This window comes from Acinonyx jubatus, chromosome A1 (genome assembly GCF_027475565.1).
Source record: "Acinonyx jubatus isolate Ajub_Pintada_27869175 chromosome A1, VMU_Ajub_asm_v1.0, whole genome shotgun sequence".
In the NCBI taxonomy this organism is placed as follows: Eukaryota; Metazoa; Chordata; class Mammalia; order Carnivora; family Felidae; genus Acinonyx; species Acinonyx jubatus.
The window spans coordinates 176,260,995-176,281,351 of record NC_069380.1 but is presented as its reverse complement, the minus strand read 5'-3'; the positions used below and the strand labels follow the sequence as shown (position 1 = coordinate 176,281,351).

The window sequence follows — 20,357 nt, the reverse complement described above, 5'->3', positions numbered from 1 at the left end:
GACCCTGAAATGTGTGTGCCAGACCAGGAGGAAATGGTCCAGGCCAGTGTTTCGGTTTATTTTTGGTCATTCTTATGAGGGCAAATATTTATATTTTAAATATTCTCTGGCTTCTTGAAGAATGTTTTCTTGGCTGTTGCCATAGCCCTGATCAAAAGTCTCAGTGGAAAAGAAAAATAAGCACAGAAAAAGAGAAACAGAATGAAGATTCAGCCTGTGGGTCTCTGCGTGAGTGTTTTGCATAAAAAGGAAGGTGACAGGGAGGGTTCTGAAGACATTTTACCCCCGGAGCTTCTGAGTTCCTAAAGGCCATGAGCTTCTCCTCACTGATGGCACCAACTCCCCTGGGCCCACACAAGCAGGAACTCTGTTTATTTTTCCAGCTGAGGGGCTGGGAGGGGCAGGAGAGGGGGCTGATGTGGCAGGGGAGGTTTGGGGGCATGAGATACCCTCACAGCTGAAGAGATGAGGAGCAGAGCGGGGAGACTCTGTTTTAGGCACCCAACAAGGACAACTCGGTTCCTCTTCAGACTGAGCGTGGCTGGTTACTAATGCACCCAAAGTCACGCAGGCGGTGAGAGGTGGGTCTGGGACAGAAACCCTGCTCTGTCTGATGCTCAATGCCGTGCCTCTCCTTCTCTACCATGTCATCTCCTGAAATCAAAATCTCAAACTTGACAGTGTCATTCTGTACTCCGCCTTATCTGAGCGTGGGTTCCTAACCTATACAAATCCATCCAGAGACTTGCCTAGGACCTGCCTTCAGGATCTTCAGACCCTAAAGTTTTGCCTTCGGGGCTAAATCCTTGGGTCTTGACATGTTCATGAACCCTCCTGACCCATTGATCTTAGCAAACCAACAAGCCTGAGCTACTTCTCCATCCCCAGCTCTGCTCTCAGCTCCGGTAACTCAGGCACAGAAGAGCCCCCCCCCCCCCCCAAGTGAGCCAGCTCAGCAAGGGCTGGGGTGTACAGGACTTTTGCATACAGACTCCAGAGCTAGTCTGGGTTCAGATCCTACTTCTGCCACGAGGGCTACCATGGGAGGTTGGATAGTTTATACCTTGTGCAAGGGCTTCTGTCCAAGATGGCAAGGAGGGCTGGTACCCGGTGCTCCTATCGCCAAGCTGTGGAGGCTGGGCCACCACCAAGAGAACAGGACGTCCTACACCATTTCTAGAAAGGATCCATATGAGCTAGCCATAGCTCCCTGCTGTTTAGAGCTAGGTTGTTTGGTTGAGTTTATACCTTCATTGTGCCTCAATGTCTTCACCCGAAAATGGAAAAAAAATATTTCTCCAATGTATGAGGGTTTGAGGGATGAACACCCAGAAAGCATTTAGAGCAGAGCCTAAAGCACAGTAAGTGCTCAAAGCATGTAATAAGTATCTATATTAGCCATAGTACCTGACCAGCATTTTTAAAGGACAATTTTGCTGATGGCCAAATTTGAATTCACAGTATTATGCAATTTTACATCTTTTTCATTCTAAGCCCCAGGGTCACTGCCAGAAACCCAGAAAAGCCCTCAGAGGATCCCTGAGCCAACCAGCCACCTCATCAGCCTGCCTCACGCGGTTCCCCTGAGTCCTTCAACACAGGGCATTGCGACACAACGCAGGCACACCGTGTGTCCTTCCTGCACTCTGAAATGGAAAAGGAAAGCTGGCATATTTTTTTTAGCTCATCTTCCATTTTGGACCAATTAAAATAAAGGGATTTTAATAGGCCCTGTGGAAAGGGAACTAAAGTTGTTCCCCAGGCTGAGCACTGAGCCCAGAGGTCAGGGTAGGATTAATAAGGATGCTATAAATGCAAACAGTGGCCCATATCTCTATGGGCAAAGTGCTCTGGTTTGGGAGGAAGGGAGAAAATTAGATTATAGTGGGAAAATATACATTCGAATCAAGATAAAAAAGGAAGAACTCAGTGGAGTCTAGATGAATCTGAGTGAATCTGTCAGAAAGATATTGAGGTTGGCTCAGCACAGCTGCCCATGGAAGCCTGGCAGGGTCATGAAATAGGAGAACACGCCCAAGGAGAGGCGAGTTCAATCCCGTTAGGCCTTAGCTCTGTTCCCAATGCCCTATCAGTGGGCTTTTAGCTCTGTTTTCCTGGGATGACAGGTAAATGTGTCTGGTCGCTCACCCAACAAGCATTGGTTAAGCATCTTCCCTGTCCCAGACCCCAACAGGCACCAGCCATTCAGAGGGGAGCTAAGCCGGCTCTGGACGGTCCTAAAGGAGCACACAGACACCTGACGTGGCCAGTAAGAAGATGATGCTAATTTACTGTGGCTTTCCACGCGTGGTGCTGGAGCCCGTGGACACCTTTGCTTACTATTTCTCACAGCATGGCCCTCTATCCCTGCCAGGAGGCAAATGTGATTATGATGCCTATTCAACAGACGAGAAAGCTGAGAGTCTAAGAGCTGAAGGAACTGCCACACGGCCATTATGTGGCAGAGCCAAGGTTAGAACTCTGGGGGCTTGTGGGGCACCTGGGTGGCTCAGTCGGTTAAGCGTCTGACTTCAGCTCAGCTCATGAACTCACAGTTCGTGGGTTTAAGCCCCACGTTGGACTCTGTGCTGACAGCCCAGAGCCTGGAGCCTGCTTCAGATTCTGTCTCCCTCTCTCTGTGCCCCTCCCCCAGTTGCAGTCTGCCTCTCTCTCCAAAAAAAATAAATAAACATTAAAAAAGAAAAAAGAAAGAACTCAGGGGCTTGTGAGTTTGAAGACCAAGTTCTCATCCACCTTGCAGACAGCTGTTGTAATAGAGGACAACAGAGGAGTGTGTGTGTGTGTGTGCGCGTATGTGTGTGTGGGGGGGTGGGGCATAGGTGAGCTTCAACCTAAGATAATCCTTCCTGGAAGACTTCCTAGAGGAAGTGATGTTCAGTCAAGTCCTAAAGAGAAGGTCTTAAGTGACAGGCTAAGGAATTTGGATTTTATCAAGTGTTTTTGAGCAGAGATGAAGCATAACCAGATCCTCAACAAACTAATATTTGGTAAGAAAGCACAATGTGCCAGATAATCTATTGGCACAGAGACCATTACAAAGATGTAAAATAAGCTGTAGTCCCTGTCCTCTCCTAGCTCCGGTCTAGTTGGAGCAATGAAACACACAACTATCAAAAAATAATTAGTGTTGGGGCACCTGGGTGGCTCAGTCGGTTAAGCATCTGACTCAGGCTCAGGACGTGATCTCACAGTTCATGAGTTCGAGCCCCACATCAGACTCTATGCTGACAGCTCAGAGCCTGGAGCCTGCTTCGGATTCTGTGTCTCCCTCTCTCTCTCTCTGCCCCTCCCCCACTTGCACTCTGTCTCTGTCTCTCTCTCTCTAAAAAATAAACATTAAAAAAATAAAAATATTAGTGACTGTGGATAAACTCATGCCAAGTGCCAAATCGAAGTCAGGTGCTGTGGGAAGTGGGAGGAGGGAGGAGAGAGCTGACTGGGCTCCCAGGTGGTCAAGGAGATTCCTAGGGTAGGTGGAATCCCAGTAGGGTTGGAAGATTTCAGAGAGAAATGGGAAAGGCACTAGAGCTGGGCCCTAATCATACCCATTTAGGGGCCCCCATGCTTAGCAGAGAGCCTGCCTCTAGCAGGGGATGATATGTGCTTGCGGAGTGAATAAATGTTGGATCCAATGAAAATAGAGGACACATGGCTGAGAGGCAAGGTGTGGCTGAGGGACTGTGGAGTATGGGGGTGGCTGGCCACTGAGCCTCTAACAGCCCACCAAGTGCAGTTCAGTTGACTGTGACCCCACCAACCAGACTGACATTCTTCAGTTTTCAGCTTTCCATTTTTTCCAGGACCAAACACATCCTGGGAAACATCTGCTGGAGCAGTGAGTAGACGGTGTAAGGGAGCAGCCGGAGGAAACGTGGGAGAAATCTGCTAGGAGCAGACGGAGGAAGCCTTGAGTTCCAGGCCAAAAAGTTTAGCCTTTTCCTCTGGGCAAGTCGTGGCCATTGGGATCTCTGAACATTCAAATAGCAGGAGGTAAACAGTTTGGGGGAAGATTAATGTGGGTCTCTAAGAAAAATGTACCGAGCATGGGGCAGGGGGGGATGCAGGAGGAAAGAAGAAAAATGTCTTTGGAGAAAGTTTCCAGAAGTGGCTCCTACCGTTGAAAATGTGCAAACTCTTTGATCTAGAAATTTTATTTCTGGACATTTGCCCAAGGAGATCACTGGACACACAGAGAAAAGAACAATCTCTGGAGATCCTTGCAGTGTAGTCTAAGACAGAGCGCACTGGGACACAGCTGCCTCTGGGGGTACAGCATAGAGCAGGCCAGCTGCTCCAGCAGCCCGGCTCCCCGTTTTTCCCCTCCTGCCCCTCACCTCAGGGTCTGTGCACCAGCTGTTCCCTCTGCCTGGAGTGCTTTTCCTCTGCCCAGTTATATGACTCACTCCTTCCCAGCTCTGCTTAAATGCCCCCTTCTCCGCGACACCTTCCCTGACCACCCTGTGAAATTTCCTTCCTTCCCCCGGTTAACCAAACCCCTGCCGCCCCATGCCCCCTGTTTTACTTTTATCACCTGGTGCCACCTGACGTACTCCACAGTCTACCTGTCTTGTGTACCTGTCTCCACTGTCCCCTAACCACATGCGCACTGGCACACGAACCGCACACCGGCAGGGATCGTTGTCCGTTCCGCACGCTGTCGGATCCCCGGGGCTAGGGCAGCACCTGGCACACAGGGAGCCCCCAGTGAAGATTTGTCGAACGAGTGCGTGAATGAATGAATGAATGAATGACAGGTAAGTGGATCTCTAAGTGTGTGGCTCACGCGCGATGAGCACTAGGGAACAGGCCAGGGGGGTGCCTTGCTGCTGCAGGCCCTCAGGGTCTCGGCAGATGGATGCTGGCCTGAGCTCCTCGGTGCCCTACCGACAGGTGTCCAAAGTGCAGTGGACACTTTCAAATTAATTACGCCTGGCCTTGGCCCTCGGTGGGCTCATTTCCTATCATAATGAAACCCCTCTCAGCATAGCCGCACTCGATTCAAAGGTCACAGCACTTACACGGCAGCTGTGTTGTACCGGGAAGGACTCTGGGCCGTGAGTCAGAAGACGTGGACTCACATCCCAAGTATCTATCCATTTCTCTCTCTTGGGAAAGACCCTTCGCTTCTCTGAGCCTCAGTTTTCTTGTCTGTGAGATGGGAATAGTAACAGTAGCTATGTCACAGGGTGTTGTGAAGATCAAACCATTTTTGTAGTTGATTTTTATCAATTGAAAGGCATCACAAAGATAACCCAACATTATGTGATTCTCGAATGAACGAGGGCAGGTGTTCCCATGCTTCATTTATGAATGAAGGCATATTTGGCACCAGGGAAAAGGAAGGGAAGGTGGTGCACGGGCACAGAAGGAGGGGGACACCTTCTGAGTTCTTCCCAGCCCAGAATCCTAATGTAAGTGCCGCGTAGCGGTACTTGGAGCTCATTTTCCTTGTCCGCCGGGTCTGAGTGCAAGCAGAGATCTGAACTGTTCCAGAATTTCCTGGGGGAGTAAAACCTATTCCATGTTTGGTTTGCATTTATTTTGTTCTGTGCTTGTGCCTGGGAAATGGTGAGGAAAGAGGCAGAGGGAGGAGATTTGGCTCAGGTCCTGCACTCCATTAAAGGGAGTAATTTCTCTGGAGCTCAAGGACAGTGACAATTTGTGATTGGCAAGGGATGGGGAAGGGGCAGAGGACTGGTCTATGCAAGAGAGTTTCCAGCCCTACTTGATGGCTTTAGGCTGCCAGAACAGAACCGTCCCATGCAGGAGCCAGGAGCTGGCCCTGAATCTGGGAAGGGGGAGACTCCATATCATCCCGTGTCTACGGACAGTGTTCAACTCATAACTCACGTCTGATCTGCCCTCAACCCGGGGACTCCCAGTTCTGCTTGCCCAGCGCTTTGGACGTGACGTGTATATAAAAATATAAAAATGATCTCCTGACGTGTATATAAAAATATAAAAATGATCTCTGTTTCATCATGGACTCTGCTCCCCCGTTCACTGGTCCCGCCTGCCCCTGGGACCTGCCGTCACGGTGAGGAGGAGCAAAAGCCATCAACTAACTCAGAACCCATCATCTTTCTTTCCTGTAGAGAAATCAACAAACCCCAGCCATTTATGCATCCTGAATGTTTCCCTAATCTTGTCTAACTGTATCTGTGACCATTCCTGAGCTAAGGTGAAAAACCAAAACAAAACAAAACAAAACAGCTGCACAAGTTGAGTATGGGGAAGAAATGACATAATGCAAAAAAAACAGTCAGCATAGAAGGCAAAAATGTTCCGTCCTTGTGGTAACTTAGATTTACCAGCACTGAGTGCCTGGCATGCTACATTAAGAAGAGCTGGGTCCATAGCTCTGTATATCCCGTCAAGAGTGCTGCCATCAGTTAGCAAGGTCTGCCCCAGGCAAGGGAGGGGGAACCGACCTGTAAATGTCATATATAATAATCCCCTCTTATATCTAGCCAAATCTATTTTGAGACATGCAATCAACCTAATGACAACTTTTCTGGAAAAGGTCTATATTAAATATTAAATGATTAAATGTCGATGTTGATTATCGTATGGATCCAGGTTTCAAACTTATAAAATGTGTGTGTGTGTGTGTGTAAGAAGGGAATCATTATTTGCTATCCTTTCTCTATCAAAACCTGCTTGAGCTCTTCAACCAGAAATCTGAAGAGTATTCTTTCGAGTATAACTAAATGTTTAAAATCTATTCAGGCTTTCCCACTCTGGCTGCTTCTTGTTTCTGTGCGTAGCAAGAAAAGAGACAGGTAGAAGCAGGGTGGAGTTTCTTTGATGTACTTGGTAAGGTTTCTAATGTCTGACACATAGTAGGTACTTGGCAAATATCCATGGAATGAATTTTGAAGTATGAGCTCAGTTTCTGTGTATTTTTTGGTGATTCATGAATATTGTCACGTAAGCTGAATTTGAATGTAATATGCCATCTCCTGTCAAATTGTTCTCCCTGTGAGCAAACATTATGGTTGTTAATTGGGATAAGCCAGGTGGACATTGGTTGTTTTTCTCAGTGAGGGGATGAGCTGGACGGAAGAAAGAGGGAGGGATTTTCCTGCCAATTATTCTCACTTTTGTATTTGCTTGTTTGCTGTCTGTCTGTCCCTCGTATTTCCCCTCATATGTTCCCCATCCTTGGACCCCTAACCCAAAGCTCTGGCTCCCCAACCTCAGTTCTACTAGCATTTGGTATAGAATAATTCTTTGCCACAGAGGACTGTCCTGTGCATTTGTGTGACATTTGGGAGTATCGCTCACCTCTACTCTCTAGATACCCATAGCAACCCACTACTCCAAGTCGTGACAACCAAAAATGTCCCCAGACTTTGCCGAATGACCCCCAGGGAGCAAAATTCCCAGACTGAGGACTACTGCTATGGTGCTGCGCCCCAGCCACCACCTTCCCCGGGAACATGGCTGGTTTCTTCCTTCTGAGAGATTTCAGCATTAAGGCACCTCCTGAGAGAGCCTTGTGACCACTAGGTTCAAACCAGTCTCAGAACTCACCATCCTGTCATGGTGCTTTATTTCCCTGCAGAGCACCTATCTCTCTCTGATAATTTGTTGTGTGTTGTCTGCCTCTCTATGCTGGAATGTGAGTTCCATGAGGGGCCTTTCTATCTTGATTATCTTTCTATCCTAGGTCCTAGAAGTGCCCAACACCTAGTAGCTTCTCAATAAATGCGGTTGAATGGATGAAGGCAAGGAGGAAGTGTTCAGGGAAGGCTCTCTTTGGAGGTGATATCTCCAGGATATGAAGTTGCCAGCCATGGGAAGTTTGAGGAAGAGCATTCCAGGAAGAGGATACAGCCATTGCAAAGCCCGTAGGCAGGGATGGGCTTGGCATGTGAAGGTTGCTGTCAGGGGGCGAGGGGGAGATAGGAGGAGCAGGGCCAAGAGCCAAAAAGTAGCCTGACTGGGAAGTCTGGAAGGCCAAGCTGAGGAGTGCAGACCCTATTCTAAGAGTGACAGAAAGCCCTTTGGAGACCCCCTAGATGCCTACAAATTCTGCTCCTGGCCTCCGGTCTCTTTCTTCTCTCTCCCTGGTCTCCAGCCTCACCATGGGCAGGTGGGGAGGATTTCTAAATCTGGTCTGAACTCTTGAGTCTAAAGCAAGAGCTGATGCGGTCCCCAAGCCACATCTCGGGGTGGGAGAGGGTCCTTGCATCCAGGAGGCAAAGCTGCTCAGGCATTTCCTCTCTCAGCAAAAGCTAGCCACTTTTCGCACCGGCATGGACCTGCCCTTATGCTACACAGGAAACCACAAATCCAAGCCCTGGCAAGGAAGGCCTGGACTCTCTGCTTGCAGCTCCTCACAGAAATCAGCTTAAAGAAGTGATACGTAGGAAAGAGTATCAAAGAGACTCATTATGTGCAGTGAAACCATCTGGGAGCCCTTGGGTCAGGTTAACCCCACCCTATCAGAGCCGCTTTCCTCATTCTGGGCTGCAGTGCTATGGCTGGGCTGGTATTGAAGGTCTTGAAGAATAAAACTGAGTTTTTGCATTTGATATGAAGAACTTTATAGTCTATTCAGTATCTCCGGCATAAGAAGACTTTGGGTAATGATAACAGCTACTTTGTTTTGTTTTTGGTTTTGTTTTTGTTTTAATTTTTTTTTTAATGTTTATTTATTTTTGAGAGAGAGAGGGAGAGAGCGAGAGCAGGGGAGGGGTAGAGAGAAAGAGAGATAGCACACTTTGTATTGAATATTTACCATGTTCTAGGCTCTATTCTAAGCATATCATGTATAATAGTTCACTGAATCCTCACAGCAAACCTGTAAAGACCATGCTATCACTATCCCCATTTTACAGATTAGGAAACTGAGGCCCAGAGAGGTGAATTAATTTCCCTAGATTCACTAAGGATTCTAAATCAGGTTTGGTCAAGAAGTCCACACTCTAACCCTTACATTATATTCTCTTTTTTAAACTAATGCCAGAATATGTCACATTATCTTTTAAAATGAATAAGCCATTTGCTTCAGCAATTCCACCCTAGGAACTGAGCCTAAGGAGGTATAAGCATTCAGTGGCAGAGATGCATTATTATTTGAAATGTAGAACACAACCGGCATCTCCATGAAGAGGGGTTATTTAAATAGGTTGTGGTTCCTGCGTATAAAAAGAGCTGTTCAGAATGACATTATCCATATGTACCAACATGGAAAGACATCTACACTACATTTTTAATAGAAAAGTCCAAGAAATTGCATTTTTATAAACAGCGATTTGGTTTGAACAATGGGATTGCTAATGATTTTTAATTTCTTCTTTTGGCTGGCCTACAGTCTCTAGTTTTCCTACAACGAACATGTACTACCTTTGTAATAAGCAAGAAACCCAATAAAATTTATTGGATAAAAGAATAAACAGCTGGAAATCATTCTCTCCTGAGGAATTAGCATCTTGTCTGACGACAAGGGCTACAGTGGCTTTGCTGGAACCTTCCATCTATCTCTCAGGATCTGCTCTCAGCCAACGGGGAGACGATGCAGGTGATCAGGGGAGGAGAGGGAGCATGAGGCCAGGATGTGCATTCACTGGGCTCCCTCTTTGTGAGGTCACGTGGAGAGATGGCCACTTTCAAGGTGTCTGAGTCTATACACCCTCCTGTTTGCTGGGAGCTGGTGACCTTCCCGTCCAGGAGAGGAGAGAGAGAAAGCGAGGTTCCCCAGCTCTCCCAGTGCTGTCTCTGTACTCCACTGACAGCTTTGCCACTAGTCCTTTTTTAAAAAAACTCTCCTCACATCACCAGAATTGAGTACGGCATCTGTTTCCGGTTCAGACTCTGACCGATACACTTATCCTATCTGCTTTTTCTTCTTCTCCTCGGTCCTAATCCCTAAAATAAAATGACTCTCCCGTTGACTTGTCCAAGTTGACTTTCTCTCCGGACATCTGGTCTTGCCCACAAGACATCTTCATTTGGACAACCGGGAAACTCATAACACCCATGCCCATAACAGGACTTTGACTTTGATTCCCAAACCGAATTCTCTCTTCTTTTCCCTTTTACCCCCCCCCCACCCACCCACTCCAAACCTCGAATCATCGTTATCTGCACCTCTTTAATTTGTCATATCCTTTCAGTGCCCAAAGCCTGTGAAGTCTACCTCAGCAATGTCTTTTTCAAACAGCCCCATTCATGCCATTTCTCCAGTTCCCTCCCTCATCCAGGTCTCCTGTGGGCTCCCCTTGCCTCCAGTCTCTCCACACCTCCTCTCTTGAGTCTGTGTTATGTGTGACTTCTGGCAAAGGGTCCTTGAAACACAGTTCTGGTCCTCCCTACTCCACTCAAAAACCCAAGGCCAACTCAGCCAAACCTACGCACCTCAGTTTATCTCTTCCATAAAGACCTTCAAACACACGGAAACACTGGGTCTTTACATCCCCAAGGCTTTGCCCATGCTGGGTCTTCTGCTGGATCACCATTCCTCCGCCTTTCCAAGTGTCCTCAGAAGCTATTCAACAAAGCTTATGCACACAATCCCAACCCTGGTTTTCTTTCCCATGAGTAACCCATCCCAAAGTCCTAATTTAGTTGCACTTCTTTCTAGGAAGTGGTTATTTTCCACTTGGTATTTGGGTGAGTGTCTTGGTTAAGATGGTTGGTGAGGCTGGTGACACTTATTATTTGTCTCTGGATCCCATGGGCTCAGCCAAAGGTCTTGGTCTAAGTAGGTGCAAAGTCTCTGTGGTTACTGAACGAATGGACCTTCTTGCTCTACAATGTAAAGCCATCGTCTGAGTGAGGAAGGAGGGAGCTTACCCAAGAGGGGACTACAGAGTCAGCCTCTGGTGCCGACCTCTGCAAACCACAGCCAGTCTCCAGGAGGGTGCAGAGACCTGAGGAGGGGCTGAGGGTGCCACAGCAGATGAGGTGCTGTGGGCTGTGACTTCATCAGACACAGGGACAGTGACCAGAGAGGTGGAGGAACTCAGTCCATTGGAGAAAACAAGTAAATGGCCAAAATCCCCTCCCTGCCCAATGCCATCCACCTGCATGACCACCCCTCAACTTGGGTGCTTAGATGCAACTTAGATGCAACATTGGAAGAAAGGAAACAGAGCTCTGGATTTGAATGTAATTCTGAAATAACTGAATTTACCTGAAAATGCCAAAGCTGAGTTTTGTGCTTCAAGCAGAAACAGGGCTCCAAGTTAGAATTGCACGGAGTTACAGAAGTCAGCATCTTTCATATCTGAGTTGTGGGATCTATTGTATATAAAGCCGTGTGCTTATAATGTGCCTGGTGCTCAATATTCGTAACCTCACTTAACGAGGGAGACCATGCAATTTATTGTTTTAACTGAGACGATTCTGGGACTGAAGGGGGTGCTGTTACTATCGTGTTGGGATGCAGGCTTGAGAGGACCACAGCTCATGGCTATCCTACAGCTAAGCCTTTCAACATACATATGACGAAGTAACACTTGTTGCCCATTTACAGATGGAGGAAACAATGCCTAAGATGATTGAGCCATGAGTCCAGAACAGACGAGGAGCCACAACCCAAGCCCAGCTGATCATTTGCCAAACCCCACAGGCTTGCATTTTGCACAGGACCTTATGCTGGCTCTGCCCAGTTGTCCTATCGCCACCTTCCCCACCCGCTCTCTTCTCTCTTCTCTGCCAACGAAAATATAATGAGGCCATATATGTAATTTTACATTTTCTAGTAGCCACATTAAAAAGCAAGTGAAAACAGGTGAAATCAGTTTTAATATTGTGTTTTCTTTAACTCCATATATCGATGCAATCAATAGAAAACAATTATTCATAAAATGTTGTACATTACCCCTCCCCTGCCCCCCCACATACAGCATAGCTCAACTTAGACCAGCCACCTTTCAAGGGCTCAATAGACACATGTGGTGGGGGTCCGTGGGTGCAGCCCAGCGTGACAGGCCCTGTGAGATCCGGCCGCAGGCACACTGCCATCTAGTGGGTGTGCTCCTCTCCTGGAAAACCGTCTCCAACGAAAAACTGCATCCAGAACAACCCACCTCAGGAGTAGCTCCCCCAAAAGAATTTGAAGGGGGAGTGTCATTTCTGAGTTGGCCCCCAGGGCAGATAGGCAGCCACGGAGCAAATTCAAATCAACACGCTATCAGGGACCCTCAGCCATGGTTCATTTCTGTTTCCCAGTCACAAGGATTTCGCAGAAAATGATACTGTTTTTCAGGATGTGTTTAAAACCATCCTTCAAAAAGGCAGACTTCCTTTTTTTCACTTTCACACCTAATTTCACTGTATGATTGTATAAAGGGCTTCTCCCTTAGAAATGACATAGCTCTCTTTTAATCCACGGTAAAAACCTGGTTTCCCCCAAGTTGTCTCTTTCTCTCTCAAATGGGGTGTGGTTGCTCAAGGATTCCAGTTAATCAAGGTTTTTTCCAACATGAATAATTGACTAAGAACCTATGAGGAGAGCTGACGTGATTCTCGCCTTCTGAAGTACCCCACAGTGGAGGGGGAGCCTTAACCGTGACTTTGTGTGAAGAAAATCATGTAACTGCATCGCTCAAGAGAGGAGTACTTGGCACCAAGATGGCTTGGCAGGCAGATTAAGAAGCAGGTGGGACGTTCACTGACTGGGCATTGACAGGGTCATCAGCACCTTGCTATCCTTGGGACAGTGCTGGGTTTCGTACAGACACAGACATGACATTCACCTTTAAGGAGACTATTAATCTTCCCAGGGGAGCCATACCAAAACAAAAAGCAAACAAACATCATAGAAAAACAGTAACAAGAAAAGACAGCATCAGGTTAGTATGCAAGGACTTAAACTGTCCTTCAATCGCAGCACAGGGCAGGCTGTAAACTGGATGTAAAGCAAGCATTTGAGCATTTGAAGAGAATGAGAAGGGAACTTGGTTCTGGTCTCAGCCCTGACACTCCCTGGCCGTGTGGCCATGTCTCAGCCGCACAACCTCTCTGAGCCTCAGTTTTATCATCTCATACTAAGCCACAGACAATCTGGAAAATGTATACTTACAGGGTGGGGAGCCAAGGAGAAAGGAAAGATAGACACCTAGGAATTTCAATGAGTGGCTGAGGAAGAGGTTCCCAGCACTGGGAGGGCATGAGCCCAGGTGCCGAAAGAGGAAGGACTGCAGGAAGGAAGGATATCAGCTGGCTCACCTAGAGAAAAGTGATGGGCTGGGATGTCCTCATTCTCTATTCCAGGGATAGTTAGCGATTATCCTACTCAGGGGCAGGAAGCTGGCTTAAATTATTAAAGAGTGTAGACTTAAAAGGATCTTTGAACTAATCCAGAATAACAAATCTCAAAGGCTATTTTACAGAATGCTGGTACCTCATGATGGTTAAATAGGTATTTAACAAAAGACACCTCTTTGCCACAGGACTTCTCAGAACCTCTAACATTCTATGATCTTCCCAGGGGGCAGACAGTACACAGTATTTCCCAGACTTATTTAACTATCGAGTTTTTTTTTTTTTTTTTAAGGGCCATCACTTGAGAAGTGATTCAGGGAACAAACTTTGAGAAACACTGCTCCAGCCCAATTCTGCCTTTTCATAGATAAGGAAACTGAGGCCCAGAAAAGGCAGGAGGGGAGTCTAAGATTCACAGAGACAGTGGCAGAGACAAGACTGGAATTTCAGTTTTTTTACCCCAATACCCAGTAAATTCTTTCCCCTTTTTTTCTATTACCAATAGAACACACTATTTGACACATGCAAAAGATCTACAGAATTATCCATGTTGCCACCACCCTCTTAAGAAATAAAACATTGCCAAGGCACCCAGGGAGCTCAGTCGATTAAGGGCCCAACTCCTCATACTGGCTCAGGTCATGATCTCACGGTTCTGAGACAGAGCCCCACGTCGGGCTCCTCACGGAGCATGGAGCCTCTTGGGACTATCTCACCCTCTGCCCCTCCCCTGCCTGCACTTGCTCTCTCTTTCTCTCAAAATAAATAAATAAAAACTTTAAAAAAAATAAATAAGAGCCTGGGTGACTCAGTTGGTTAAGCGTCCGACTTCGGCTCAGGTCATGATCTCACGGTTCATGAGTTCGAGTCCCACGTCCGGCTCTGTGCTGACAGCTCAGAGCCTGGAGCCTGTTTCGGATTCTGTGTCTCCCTCTCTCTCTGCCTCTCCCCCGCTCACACTGTCTCTCCTTCTTTCTCAAAAATAAACATTAAAAAAATTAAAATAAATAAAATTAAAAAGTAAATAAAGCATTGCCAAGTCAGTAAAAACCGCTTGTGTAACCACCCCCCCCCAAGACTCTCCACAAGGGAACCCCTATCCTGAATTTGGTAACATAATTCATGAAAATCTTGGTGGAATTTCAAGTAAATCCCATCATCTTCACAGGCTCCTCTTAGCATCGTCCGTGATTTATAAATTGTGATGGGTCTTAGAATTTAAAAACAAAAACAAAATATCTCACTCAGGCCAGAATAACAAAGATAAAAAGCCCACCTAAAGGATTCTCAGATTACCTACCTACACCTCCCAGCGCATCCAAAATGTTATCAATCAGTGAACTTTTTTACTCTCAAATGGGCTATTTGTGTGCTTTATTAATTCTGCTAGATGTGGGGGTGCTTCTTCCTTCATTGTATGTGAGACTTTTGTGGCACGAATTCACTGTACCTCCCCTCCCATCCACAGGCCAGATGGGGAGCCGGGTGCTGTATAAATGTTTAATTGTGGCACAGTAAAAATATTTGCTTTCAGTAGCTGGAAGCTACCAAATGGAGGTAGGGCTGTCTACTAGAGTTGCCAGACTTCATTCTAATGAGAACAGAAATAAAGGCTGATTAAATCAAATTCCCCATAGTGCAGAACCACTTAAATAAATGTTTCATATTGTTTGCATGATGCTTTTAAAATGTAACAGCTGCTTATGTAACCATTATGCTGGACATAAATCATTCATTGCCATCACCACCGTCAGAGCAGAGCCTGGCTCCTTTTCTTCTGCTGCTGACATTTTCATTACTGGGGGACTTTTAAGACAGACCATCTGGGCCCCCCTCCTCCCTACCCACGTGCTGGGTAGCAGGAGTGTGAGTAAAAGGATGTGGACTGCGAGACAGGCGTGAAGCGGACATTTACAGAGACCCTGTACTGGGTGTGTACCATTGGGCTGGCTTTCTCACGATTCATCCTCACCAAAAGAAGGCATTATTGTTCCTATTTTATAGATGTGGACACTGAGTGAGGCCTATGGCAATGAAGTAACCTGCTCAAGGTCCCACAGTAAGTAATAGGGCCTGTATTTGAACCCAGGTCTGCCCGGGCCTTGACACAGTGTGTCTGAGAACAAAGGGCACGTCACCCCACCCACCAGACTCCACACACCTTATGCCTTTTGGCAATGATGAGATTGACAAAGGCCAAAGCAGGGCTCAAAGATCTAGGGACTCCTTTGAGCTGGGGCTGGGGGGTTGGGAGTGGAACAGTTCCGATCTGAACGCCATTTCCTGAGCCAGCACCCGAGTCCAAGTTTCTGCCATCTCTCACCTGTTCACCATGCCAGCCCCCTACCAGCCTCCCTGCCCTCGTTCTCGCCCACCTCAATCCATCATTCACCTATTTGCCTCAGTCATTTCCTTAAAATGTAAATCAGACCATGCCATTCTCCTATTTAGAAGCCTCCAATGGCTTCCCACCACTCTCAGAATAAATCCCAACCTTCCGCCATGACCCTCAAGGTCTTGAGTGAAATGACATATGCTGACATTTGCTTGTTCTTCCTTACCACTCTCCTGTGTCCAGACATCCTGGCTTCTTTCTGGTCCTCAGATGCACTAAGAACAAGCATGCCTCAGGGCCTTTGCACATGCTGAACTCTTTGCTCATGCTCCAGATCTTCCCATGGCTGACTCCAACCTATCAATCAAATCTTGGTTCAAAGTCACCTCCCCAAAAAGGCCCTCAGCTGCACCCTCCATTAAAAGCTGCCCTCCCCTGGGCTCTCTTCATTACATAGCTCTGTGTCATTTATTTGAAGGGCTTATTCTTTTCTCAGTTCTTGACTTGGTTATTATATTCTGGCTCACTAGAAAGTAGGCTCCACAAGAGGTGTCTGAGCTATTCGCCTCTATTTCCCCAGCCCTAGAGTAATGTCTGAAACATAGAAGGTACCTGGTAAATATTAGTTGAATAAATGAATTAACTTGCCACATCCATTTCCCCTGCACCCACACGAGGGTAAACCTAGCCTGGCCCCCAGAAAGAGGGAATTTGAATCTGAAAACCATTTGTCACTTCCAGGCCCAAGCTTCCTGCATGTATCCCAGCCTTGTAGGTGATGTCAGTCATGGCGTAAGGCAGAGAGCTGGTGAAGGAAATCCAGGAGACCCTCTGGGGTTCCCTGTATCCACAGGAAGGAAGGCCAACCAGTGCCCCCATCTCTGCAAAGTTGAGTCTAAGTGGGAAATAGAACGGGGAGCAGGTTGCTGGTTCTGGCCAGGCCTTAGACAGCCGGTGGTGACTGCCAGAGACTCAGCCACTGTCCCTGACTTGGCTCCAACCCCAGCCTCCCTCCTACAAGTGTCCCTTGCTCTGCAATGGAGGCCAGATAGCTAACCCCAGACCTCTTGAAGCCCAGACCCTGAACACCAGTCACACATGCCTGAGCGAGATTTGGAAGGTGGAAGCCATCTTCCCGCTCCTGGGGCAGCTCTCTGCTGGCAGGTCAAGTGGGGGGACAGGTTGTCTGTGGCCCTGTCCCACGATCCGTCCTACAGCTTCCTGGTGACTAGAGGAAGTTGCTGTGCCGGCACAGTAGAGGCAGCTTCCTGTTTCCCGAACTGCAGCCCCAGCAGCGTGCCCTGAGCTCAGCAATGCCAGCAGCCACCTCAGAGGCAGTGCTCCAGGGTCACCTCTGGAGGCTATTTCTCTGGCCCTTCCAGTGACTTCATAGGCCCCCCATTTCCCTCAGTAAGTCCCTTCCTCATTACAGCATCCAGGTGGTCCCTCTTTTTTGCACTGACTCTGATGCAGAGCCCTTCCAGGGAAGGGACCATTCTTGTCCACCTCTGGTCTCTGTATCCTCAGGGCCTGTCACACCTGGGGAGGTGCTCGTTTAGGTGTTTGTGATTGAAAGGGCTTTACAGACACGCATGGACACATACACACCCTATTGCAACATTATCAGGCCCATTAGCTCAATGAAGCAGCTGTTAATAATAACCCACATGTTGATAACCTGTTACTAGCCCACATGTCCTATGTGTTTCATTTCCCAGCTCAATCTGGAAGCCTGGTCTTCTCTTGCTGTGCCTCCTGCTAGGTGCCAACACAAAGACACTGTACAGGGTACGAGACTCTGAGCCAGGCCTGCATCCTTCATGGCCACTCTTCTCGAGTGTGGCCAAGAATACTCTAGCTACAACCACTTCATTTCATCCTGCCTTCGCGGGCGTTCTTATTTCCCGTTCGGGGTAAGGCACAGAGAGGGGAAGTGATTTCCCAGGCTCGCACAGTCAGTGAATAGTACGACCCGGCCCCGACCAGCACAGCTTAGCACGAGGGCCGTGGAAGGGACCTCCTCCCCGGGAGCCTTTGCACCCAAGCCCCCGAGTCCCCAGCCAGCGCAGGCAGGGATGTGAGCCACACCCAGTGTGCCAGCCTGCGGAAGGCACCAGGGCTACTCTCAGACCACAGGGGTCTGACACTTTCATCTTGCTCCTGAGAGTCGGCTCCCCACCCCTCTCCTCCCTCCCAAGGGACAGTGTGCAGGCCAGGCTGCCAAGACCCAGGGACACCTCTTCCGCTCACACTCCCTACAGCGTCTGGGTCCGATCCCCAACCCCAGAGTCAGCGAGCTTCCCAGACCCTCCTAGATGAGAGGGTTAGCCTCAAAGGTAGCAATTTCAGTGCATGATAGAAATAAAACAGTTTTGCTAGATTTACAAGTGCAGTTCCCTATTTCCTTCTTCCCTCTCCGACTCGGTGAACTCTTCTTAGTGCTTCAAAGCCATGCTCAAGTTTCCCCTCCCCCCTGTTCCTCCCATGCCCGCCTTCTGGTGTGAATGTGTCCTAGAGAGAACCTCTGTTTTCCTTAGCAAAGAAGTTGAGGAAAACCTAACTCGTTCCACATAAGAAAAAAGGATGGAAAGGAGATTGAGAGATGGGAGGAGGCTGGGGAAAATGATGTGGCAAGCACCTGAACTTGACAGATAGGGCAGAAAGGGTGAAGGGGGTTTCCCAAAAGGCAAAATGTCGGACATAATGCCTCCTGCAGTCTCCCCACAACTTAAGTCAAAGTCTACACTGTTTACCGGTGTTTTGGGAGCTGGACCTGTGTTTAATTTTATCTTGTTTTTTTATTATGGCAATATTCCTGACTGAATTTAGCAGCAAGAGACATAATATCTGACTTCAAAATAGCTTAAACCCTGCTATTTATTGCCTTACAGATCAACAGTCAGGGTGTAGACAATTTTAGGGTTGTGATTCAGCCAAGCCTTGGGGTGGCTTCTGTGACTCTCTGCTGTGCTGTCAGTGGTCACAGGCACCACAGTCTTGTATGACCTACCCCATCCAGTGTCAGAAAGGAAGAAAGGTGTGTATGTCTTTCACTTCCGGCCTTTATATTCCTCTTCCTAATGCCCCCTAGATCCGATTTTGACCCAATGCCCCTGCTCCTCTGCTGGGAGTGTGGCAGAGGATCTGGGGTTTACCAGCTCTGTCGTGAGAGCTGTACCCTGCCACCGAGGGGGCAGAGGTGGCAGTTGAGTTAGCAAGCTACAGCAGAGGGGCCCAAGGGGGCTCGGGCACCCCTGCTCAGCCGGCAGGGGTGGGGGGAGTGAGCCTGGAGAGGCCTTCTCTACTGTGCCCCAGCTACAAATGTCCTTCTCGCATCCACTCAGTTTCCAAGTCTCAAGATGAAAACGAACCGAAGGAGGCCTCCCCTCCGCTTGGATTCCTCCACTGATGGGGAACTTGTTACTTCCGGGCACCACCCTTTCCTATCACATGACAGCTTGATGTGTCAGGTAGTTCCTTCCATGAGCCCAAGGTGACTTCCCAGGAATTTTCCTTTGCCCTGGTCCCACCACATGCATCTTCCTTCAGCGCCCATGTCCAATCAGCCGCCAGAGGGGACATCTTACACCACAGAGCTAGACTAGATAAATCGTTCTCCTTGCTAAAACCCCTCCGTGAGTCCCCAGTATCTAGGGAATAAAATCTAGCTTCATGGCATGGCATGAGACTTGTCACACTCGTCACCAACTCCAGCCTGGTGTCTCTTTCTTATTATTATCCCCCCAACACATATATTCTTATACCCCAGCGTAATAGCACACTGCAGTGTGTGTTACTCCCCCCAGTACTCCCATGCTTCTGTGCAACGTGTTCTATTGGCCTGGCATTTCCTTCTACCTTCTCCAGTTGGCAAACTCCTACACACCCTTCAAAGCCCATCATTCATACCCCCAACCCTGCTCAGGCAACTATTCCACCCGAAGGAGATCACATTGTTGTTTTCTTGGCTCTATCATACCTTGTATGGTTAATGCAGAACTTAGTATTTTTTGGTACTTGGTGACTTTCCTAAGTACTCATTTCTACCTAAGGACTGGAAAGTCCTATCAGGAACCTTTGTAGCCCTGTGCTCAAAGAAAGCACTCAGTAAATGCTTGCCTAAACCGGAGGCTCACCTTGGGGCCCCTGGCCCCCTGTTCGGAACCAGGGAAGGATGGAACTGGAAAAGAATTGCCATGGGGACTATGTGAGACGGTGTGCACTTTCCTGGTTCATAAGAAGTGACCCAGAAGTGGTAGCCACGGCTGTCACTATTTGCCCTGCAGGTGTTATTACTGGATCTCCGTTCTTTAAGTGACATCTTCACTAGCTCCAAAAGGAAGAAGGGCAACTGCTTCCCAGATCCCAAAATTTGCTCACTGTCCCCCTCACACAGCTGGACACCCCAAGCAGGCTCCCCTGCCACCCTGTCCCTCCCGGCCCCTCTGCTCCTGCAGGGAAGACTCACCCATCTCCTTCCATCAATAGACGCTGGCAGAGCAGCCTCAGCCTCTTGCCTCTGAGTTAGAGAAACGGATTCTAATTAAGGGACCTGCCCAAAGTGCCTCATTTTACAGACAATTGGGTTGTGAATCGAAGCGAGCCCTACAGTTTACAGGCTCCGCAGAAACCAGCCGGCCTGACTGGTGGCCTTCCCAGGCTGACCTGCTGCCTGTCACGGTGCAGGCTTCTCCTCCACGGACTGGACAGCTCTCTGTGGAGGGCATGAGGGGTGTTCCGGAGTCATGCTCCCTGTGTCCAGCAGTGGAAGGAATGTCCATCC

General features: G+C 48.2%; 1 protein-coding gene and 1 long non-coding RNA gene across 3 annotated transcripts in view; both read left to right on the top strand.

Moving 5' to 3' along the window:
* Positions 1-20,357, top strand: part of KCNIP1 (potassium voltage-gated channel interacting protein 1) — a 341,859-nt gene that overhangs the window by 47,162 nt on the left and 274,340 nt on the right. The window lies entirely within an intron of this gene.
* LOC128316461 (uncharacterized) lies at positions 3,391-11,770 on the top strand. Its single transcript, XR_008300403.1, has 2 exons — positions 3,391-4,011; positions 9,344-11,770. It is a non-coding gene; the product is annotated as an uncharacterized LOC128316461 (long non-coding RNA).